This window comes from Cebus imitator, unplaced genomic scaffold, assembly GCF_001604975.1.
Source record: "Cebus imitator isolate Cc_AM_T3 unplaced genomic scaffold, Cebus_imitator-1.0 Scaffold9, whole genome shotgun sequence".
NCBI lineage: Eukaryota > Metazoa > Chordata > Mammalia > Primates > Cebidae > Cebus > Cebus imitator.
In genome coordinates, this window is record NW_016107324.1 from 8,574,136 (window position 1) to 8,583,169 (window position 9,034).

The following is a 9,034-nucleotide window of genomic DNA, read 5'->3' on the forward strand; positions in this document are numbered from 1 at the left end:
GTGTCACGTGAAAAAGGAAGAAATGAGGTTAAATCAATGAAATCACTGATTTGCCCAAGAAAAGGAAAAATTTTCTTCCTGGTTTAATTGTTTATTTGTGGATAGCTCATTCAAGATCAGAGCCAGTGTCCCATGTAGACAGAATGACCCATATGGGAAGTCTATGTTCCTAACTTGAGAGCAAAAGCGTTGGAGAACAGATTTCAAAACTATGCCATGGGCTGTTCGACTATGAAAGGATGACAAAAACAAGACAACAACCTAAGAAATAAAGAGATGTTGCTGGCGGTGCCTAAGAAATAAAGAGATGTTACTGGCAGTGCCTTCCCTGCCTTCATCATGAGTCCTCCTGCTCTGCCAGTCCCATGTTGGTGTTCCCACAGGATTCTGTTTTCCTTTCCCTCATCTGCATTCATCTACATCCACCTACATCTAAGGCCTTAAGGACTATTCACCTATCCATTCCTGTCTTCAGTTAAGATTGTTTTCCTGTGCTGAAATTTTATCTCCACTTGCCAGGTAGGTTTTTTTTTTTTTTTTTTTTTGGCAGCCTTATTGAGGCAAAATTGGCCTACAATGAACATCATATACTTGAAGGGTACTATTGGATACATGTGATATATGTTTACAGCTGGAAAATAATGACCATAATTGAGATAATGAACATAACCATTACCTCCAAGTTTCTGTGTGCCTGTTTGTAATTCCTTCTACTGCTCCTTCACATCCTCAGGGAAACACTAACCTGCTTTCACTATAGATTATTTTATATATTCTCAAATTAGATAAAGGAAATGATTCAGTATGTACTCTTTGTTGTCTGGCTTCTTCCATTCAACTTAATTATTTTGGGATTCATTCATGTTGTGGGAATCAATAATCCATCTCATTTAATTTCTTAGTAGCATTCCATTTGTGGATATACCACAGTTTGTTTATCCAATCACTTGATGGACATTTAAGTCGTTTCTAGTTTATGGCTATTACAAGCAAAGCTGCTGTGAAGATTTGTGTACAAATAATTGTATGATTTCCCTCTTAGATAAATACCTAGGTGTGGAATATTTAACTTTTAACTAAACTCTAAAGCTGCTTTTCAAAATGGTTGCACCTAAATTACATTTCTACCGGTAGCATCTAAGTTCCAGTTGCTTCCACATCCTTGCCAAAACTTGGTTAGGCCAGTCTTCTTATTTTTAGCCATTCTAGCAGGCTTGCTTCCTTAATTCAGGGCATCCTTACATCTTCCCTGAATCATAACAGCCTCTTACCCTCTGCCTTCTTCCATCCCTTGTCTGTATGCTATACTTTAAGAATGTGCTCAGGTCTGCGATGTCTTCCCACATTTCTTGTCACCCAAAAAACTATCACCTTCCACAGAATTTGCCACTGTCTCTTTGGCACCACATCCAGATTCCATAACAGACATACCTTGGAGGTGCTCCTATTCCTGTAGTTATCATTTTACCCATCCCACTGCACTGTAATGGTTTTCTACCTGTTTCCTACCATAGATTGTTATCTTGAAGTCAAGGGCTAGGTTTTATTCATCTTTTCATGCCCAACTCTTTTTACACTCAGCACAGAGCCTGACACATAAAAAGTACCTATTGTTTCTGAAGGATGGAGTGAAAGAAACCCCTGAGTCTCCATTTAAGGTGAACTTGATATTTCTAATTATTACAAGACTCTTCAAAAAATATTTAATGATTTGAGGATATGCCCTATAACCAATTTTATCTATACAATGAATAATGATGTTTTCTTTTCCTGTTTTCATTTTCTTTTCAAAAGATGAATTTACTATTCATCATGTTAGCTGAGAAATTTATTCTCATAAAAGGGGTGGCTACATTGATTATTATTTTCTTAGATATATGTATACATGCGTACACACACATACCCCACACACATTTGCAGTTTTTCAATGTCTCCACCTGTACATTGGAACATTTAGTCAATAAGTCAGTCAATAAGATCTTTTATGTTTTACTAAAGAGACAGGGTCTCACTCTGTCACTGAGACTTGAGTGCAGTGGCATGATCAGAGCTCACTGCAGCCTTGACCTTGTGGGCTCAAGCAATCCTCCCACCTCAATCTCTTCCCCTCCACCTCAAGTAGCTAGGACTACAGACGCACAACACCACACCTGGCTAATTTAGTAAGATCATTTTTTAACTCAATTTATTCTTTTCTCAGTGTTACAGTTGTTGTCTTTAAATAATACATCTAAATATTACAGATTTTTTTGTATGAAAATTTATATTAAAAGTGGGAAAGAAAAGACAAAGTTAAACACAGCATTTCCTCAAGTGCATTGTAATTCCCAGCAACTGTTATTAAAAGTTTTTGCTTTATTAAGGGACAGTGAGTTATACCACAATTCAAAGTGAAGTTTAAAATAAGGTGATCAAATAGCTTCTCTTTCTTTAATAATGTCTCCCCTTCATGAAAGTACTATTTAAAGTGAAATACGGTATTCATATTTCTGAGAAATAAACCAGAAAAGGCCACTAGCAAGAGATGATTACACATGATATTTCCATTAAGAATGCCCATTTCTTTCAAGTTTCAGATCTACAATTTAAGCACTTACAACCCAGGGGAAAAAAGTATTCTAGGGTTGCTCAGCCCTAGTTTACAGCATGAAGCAGGAGGGTCGTGTGGATGCCCCAGGGACCTCTACAAAAGCCTGGTAACTGGAGCTCAGGAATACTTACTACCACTCCCTACTGGGACTGAAACACAAACTATTTAAGTGAAGTAAGGTAGATGGAACAGAATAAAGGGGATTATTTTATATCACTCTTTCATAGTGTTCATCTTTCATTTTGCTAAGTCAGGTATCAATAGCTAGCTGATGTTTAATGTTTTTTTCACTATGTATGTGTGTGTGTGTATATATGTAACATGCCCATTTCAGGCTTTACCAGCCAGTAAGCACAAATTGTTAAGACCTAAATCTCATTAGCTTATATGTAACTGCATACCCCATCCCACGCCAGGGTAACTGGACTTGTTATGGCTTATTATTTTAGGAGACAGGCTTTTGCTTTGTCACCCAGACTAGAGTGCAGTGGTACAATAATAGCTCACTCCAGCCTCAGCTCCTGGGCTCAAGCGATCTTCCCACCTTGGCCTTCCAAAGCTCTGGAGTAAACAGGCAAGAACCACTGTGACTGGCCTGCTTTTCAATCTTGTACTCAGTATTTCCTGGAGACTCTGAAGCCTTGCCCTGATGTTTCTAGAAAGAGTCTGTTAGGTTTCTAGAATATGGCTCTACTCTCTACTACTGTTGCCTGAATCCTGCAGGAATTGAACGTTAGCTGTTCTTCATGTCAATGAAACTGGAAGCCTACCTCAAGCCCTGATGCCAGAGATCCTAATCACCACTCTTGCAAAGTCAGAAGAAGAGGGTGGAAGGCAGGATTTCCTGCAGAAATGCAGCTTGAGCCTCAAAATAGTACAGCAATTAGTGATCCAGCTCTTTCTTTCCCTCTAGGTGGTAGATCTGAGCCGGGATCACTAGCCCATAGACAAGCAGTTCCTCACAGTTCTGAGAGTGGAAATCTGCTCGAATCACTATAACAGTGACTATGTCTTCATTAGTTGAGGTTTAAAGTAGTGTGCCAGACATGCCTAGGGCAATACTTTTGAAGAAAAAGGGGGAAAATTGCTTCATTTTCAGTTTGGAAAGGAAATTAGGCTTCCTTTCCAAAAGAAGAACAAGATTACATGAATAGCTCTCATGTATTTAGAGATATATAATCCTTTCAAGGTACATAAACATGGATATATAATCCTTTCAAGGTACATGTATGCATGCACACATGAATACACACTGCCACTATAACTGGATGCAGCAGATTAGAGATGGTGGCAAATTCTTTCACAGGGTTCTTATGGAGAGGTGAGGGCTATTTGCCCTTCCCATGAATCTAGACTGGCCTGTGAGTGTTTCACCAATAGGGAAGTGAATCAATGTCAGATGTGAGCCTAGCCTTTAAGAGGACTGGTAGCCACTGCCATGGCTTCTTTGAGCACTGTGCCTGACTAGCATCCTGCTTGAGAAACTTTGTGGAGAGGCTCTGAGCCTACATGGAGAGGAAGAGGACTGAGGCATATGAAGTGAAGCCCGTGGACCCTCCAGCCCAGATCAGTGACCAGTTGGATACAAGGGACCCCAGTCAACTCCACTTGATGCAAAGAAATCAGCCAATTTTTGACCTATATAAAATGCTCCTTGTTTTAACTTATCAAGTTTGGGAAAACCCTATCATGCAACATTAGATTCCTGAAGCCCTAGTTAAGTACAAATATTATGGGGTCCTCCAGGCTGTGTTAAGAACTCCCATCCCCCCCCCCTTTTTTTTGAGACAGAGTCTTACTTTCATCAGGCACCAGGCTGGAGTGCAGTGGCATGATCTCGGCTCACTGCAACCTCTGCCTCCTGGGTTCAAGAAATTCTCCTGCCTCAGCCTCCCGAGTAGCTGGGACTACAGGCGTACACCACCACACCCAGCTATTTTTTGTATTTTTAGTAGAGACGGGGTTTCATCATGTTGGCTGGGATAGTCTCGATCTCATGACCTAGTGATCTGCCCGCCTTGGCTTCCCAAAGTGTTGGGATTACAGGCGTGAGCCACTGCGTCTGGCCCCCATCCTCTTTTAAGAGCAGTTCTGCATCTGATCCTTCTCTCCAGATTCTTTACACTGGGTGCAGATCTGTGGAGACCTTGAGAACAGCCAGCCTCATTACATGAGTTTCAAGTTTTCCCCTACTAGATTCGATTACTACATGCAAAGGGGTACACTCAAAATATGGAGCTCCACTCTCTGCCCACCCAGGACACCCTGTTACATGTACTTTACCAGTTGCCGTGATTGCTATTTTAAAGTTTTAAAAAAGGTTAGATGATGAGGTTTGAGCAGGAGAAAAAGTACATCTTTTCAAAGTTTTTCTTAGAATTTGAGGGGAAGGACTTATTCAAGGATGGGAAGTACGAGAGTAATTATATTGCTTTAGAGTTCCTTTTTTTCTTTGTAATCATTATGTTTTGTCTTCCCCAAAACTCACTTCCTAAACCCTGTGCTGCATTTCAGAATAAATCCCAAAGTTCTCAGTTATTAGTATCTGTTAGAACTGTTTTCTCCTCATTTTCTCTTTCTCTTTCCCTGCTAAAATTAGCGTTCCTACCAGGGCTCTGTAGTTAACTTAGTACACCGTTCAAGCTCTGAGTCAGATGCCAAGAACACCTTTTCTGTCTGGCTCCCAGGGTGTCTGCATTGATGTACTATGCTGAGGACATCAATATGATGTTCAGTGATGCATAATAGTTTCTATTCTAAGGGATACATTTGACTGTTTGTTTATAGACCAGCAAGAAACAGCCCTTTATTTATTTATTTATTGCCATCAAAATAGTGTTTATTTCACTTTTCGTCTGCCCGATTCTCTGGCACCTCCTCCCTGGGGTGGCGTGTGAGGCTCACTCTCTGTCTGACCACGAGCTGGGAGTGGCAGATGGGTTGGGGGACCTGGAACCGAGGAAGGCAGTAAGAGCTGGACAAACAGTCGGAAAATGCATTGCGGCCCACAGCGAGGGCAAACCCTGCCCGCCACGCCAGGAACCGTCACTTCCCGCGTTTTACAGGGGACCACAGCTCAGGCCCCGGGGCTGGGCGATAGGGAGCCGATGCAGGGAGGGTCTGCGGGGGGGTGGGGGGCTCGTGGCCTCCCATCGCAGCCCTGCCCCCGGTAGGCGGATGGGTGGACGGCCCAGCTCGTGGCCTAGCGTTTGGGTTTCGCGGGAGGTGGACAACAGGGGAGGGGTGGCGGGGGGCGCTTGGCGGCACTGCAAGCTCGGAATTACAAACTCGGCCGTTGGCAAGGGACAGAGCGTGGCAGTCCCCGCGCTGGGTGGGCGCCGTCGGGACCCGGAGCGGCAGGTGCTGGGCGTGCCCGCTCACGGGCGGCCCTTTTGGAAGGTGTCCTCGGTGGCAGGGTCGGCCAGACCATGTCGGGGTCTTTGAGCATGTGCAGTCCGTCGAGGGTCAGGGGGTCGATCTTCAGTTCATCCAGAAGACTGGCTGTCGGAGGGGAAGCTGACGTCGCCCAACCCGGCTAGAGAGCCAATCAGTTCTTTAGGGAGGCTGGGGGGGTGGGGGGGAACTCTTCCGTCACTGCGAGGATGATGTTGGGGATGCCACTGTGGCGGCGTTGCCCAGCTGCTGCGAGTCCGGCAGGGTCCCGTGGCTGCCCGTGAGGCCCATTAAGGCCGCCTGCGCGTAGTTGAGCGTGGAGCTGGGGCTGTGCAGGCTGCTGGAGCGGACAGCGTTCTCCATCGTGTTGAACTGCTCCAGCTGGTGGGACAGAGCCTTGGCCTGCTTGGCCGCCATCTGCTTCTCGAGTACGCGTCCCCAAACACGCTGCCCAGGGTGGAAGTGTGTTGCGGGGAGCTCCCCGGGGAGAAGCCTTGATTGGAGACTGGCGAGGTGAGAGACTGGTTGGCCCGGGAGCCGGTGCCCAGGCGATGTCGATCCCCTTCGATGGCTGTCTAGGGTTCTCTGGTGGAGACTGGGGGAGAGAGGACGGTACGGTGACCGCGAGCGGGGGTGGCTGTGGCCCAAGACTCAGGCTGGCGCTGGGCAACAAGGGGCCGCGGGGGTGGGGGGACCAGGTGGACGAACGCCTGCGGGGGTGGTGGAGGCGGCGGCTGCTGTGAGCCCGCCTGGGTGAAGAAGGCGTAGGGCAGCTGCTGCTCCAGAGACAGGGCATCGATGGCCACGGCCTGAGCGATGGGTGCCAGTGGGGACAGGGCGGGCGATGCCTGCTGACGCCTCGCCTCTGTGCTCAGGGACAGGGACCGACGCCGGCTGGGCGGTGCTGCGGAAAGGACCCAGGTGTGCTCATCCCCTGGCGGGCGCTGCCAATGCCCAGGTGCATCAGGTTGGCCGCGAGGTGGCCGATGCTGCTGGAGCTGCTCAGCGCGGGGAAGGTGAGCTCCTCGGGGTCCAGCGGGGTCGGGAGCGGGGAGAGGAAGTGGATGTTGGTCAGGTCAGGCACGGAGCCCCCCGTGTTGTGGGTGGCAGGGATCAGGGCTGTAGTGTTTTCCTGGTCGGCGGATGGGAAGATGTTGATTCCGGGGACCTCACAGGACTTGGGCCTGGACCCCGTCTTCTTGGAGTCCCACGCTTGCTTGGAAAGGTTTTTGTCTGCCTCTGATGTGGTCTTTTCCATTCCTGGGACTGTTAACAGTAAGGCTCTTCTCGTGCCTGTCCTGGGACCCACTGGTAGAGGATTCTGGATGTGTGGGCGTCATTGTGCTCTGGCGCAGGGCGGAGTCAGAATTAGTCCTTCTCCAGCTGGTGTCCGCGGGTGGCGAGAGGTACACGGTGCAGTAGGGGCAGCTGTCGGCCTGCGGTCCGTGTTTGTCCACTGACAGGGCGGGTGGTGCCGGATGGTCCAGGCCCGAGGATTGGAAGGGGTTCTGGAAGGGCAGGTCCATGGTGTCACTCTCAGTCTGGGCCACAATGGGCAAGAACCCGCGATAATAGTGGCCGCGGCTCAGGCCCAGTTGCAGGTACTGGGATTTCTGGAACTGGAGCCTCTTGGCCCACGTCAGGCTCAGGTGCTTCATGACCTCCTCGAAGGCGGGCGTCTCCGCCTGCTTCTGATTGTGCAGTGCAATCTTCTTGCGGAATTTCCACCGATTGTTTGAAGTCGCCATTTTCTCGCTGCCGCCGCCGCCTCCTCCTGACAAAATGAATGTTGATAAGATGCTTCTAGATTTCTGGCATAGATGCCTATGAGCAGTGAACAGCTAAGTTTAGGTGTGGCTTACAGCAGGTAGGAACTCACTGAATCTCAGATTCTCAGATGATCTTTTCATCTGGGCAGGAAGACAACTTTTCTTAGCTGGGCAAAACTAAAAAGAGTTCAAAAATTTGATGTGTCAAATTCACCATGATTCATTTATCTGAGTCGGGGTTAATTATTTTTTTATCTTCTCAAATCAATTTGTAGGATATTAGCCAAAGCCCATAAAAGAAATCAAACTGGATGAGGAAGAATTGAATGCATTCATTAGGACTTGTTCCTAGTTATACAAATACTAGGGTGGCTGTAGGATTTATAATATAGATGAGGACACTTTAAGAGTGCAAGGAAGCACTACTAATAATTACACCAGGACGGCAGGTGTGTAGGCTTGGACAGTTCTAGGCGAACAGGGATGCATTTCCACCCTTGAAATAGCCCAACTCAAGTTGTCTTAAGGCAATAAAGGAAATTCACTGGCTTGAATAACAAGAAAACCAAAGTTTAGATGGGCTTTGAAACAGCTCAAACAGTTTCTTTCAATGTCTCTATTTTGCCTTCTGGAGGGTAGCTTTTAAAAAAAATAAATATTTCCCCTGGAATCAGACTGAGAATATGGTTGGTTTATCTGGAGACTGGTTCTTCCTGTGGTCATAGGTGGATGCCAGTAGCAGTTGGCCTGTTTCCTTTTTCACATTCAGCAACAGAAAGAACACCTCAGTCCCAGCGTTCTAAGTAAGAATTGCAAGGGTCAGACACATCAGTGCCCACTGTTATAACTGACAAGGAAGGGGAATGTCTTGTTTGGCATCAACAAGGGCTCACCATTGGAGCTCTGAGTGGGTTTAGTTTCTTACAAGTACTCAGGACAGTTTGTGAATGAGTGATTTTTTTTTTCCATGAAAATTTTGGGTAATGTTTAAAAATAAAAATAAAAAGAGTGGCAATGAATACTGGATAGGTAAGCAGCAAAAATCTGCTCTATCAGAAACAAACCTGAAATTTAATAAAGTGACTTTCTTGGTGCTGTAAAAGTTAAGAGAGAGGGACTCTCATGTCATTAAGGGTAAAATGCAGGTTTTACCCTTAATAACCATATAAATTTGAACCAGTAATTTGTTTCATTTCTTCAAACTGGAAAATGGGAATAATGCTAATAACTGCCTTACGTTTGCTATGAGATTAAACAAGACAATATATACAAAGCGCTTATG

The 9,034-nt window shown here is 46.1% G+C and overlaps 1 pseudogene; it reads right to left on the reverse strand.

Moving 5' to 3' along the window:
- Positions 1-5,967: 5,967 nt before the first annotated feature.
- LOC108314928 lies at positions 5,968-7,731 on the reverse strand (annotated as a pseudogene).
- Between the last annotated feature and the right edge of the window lie 1,303 nt (positions 7,732-9,034).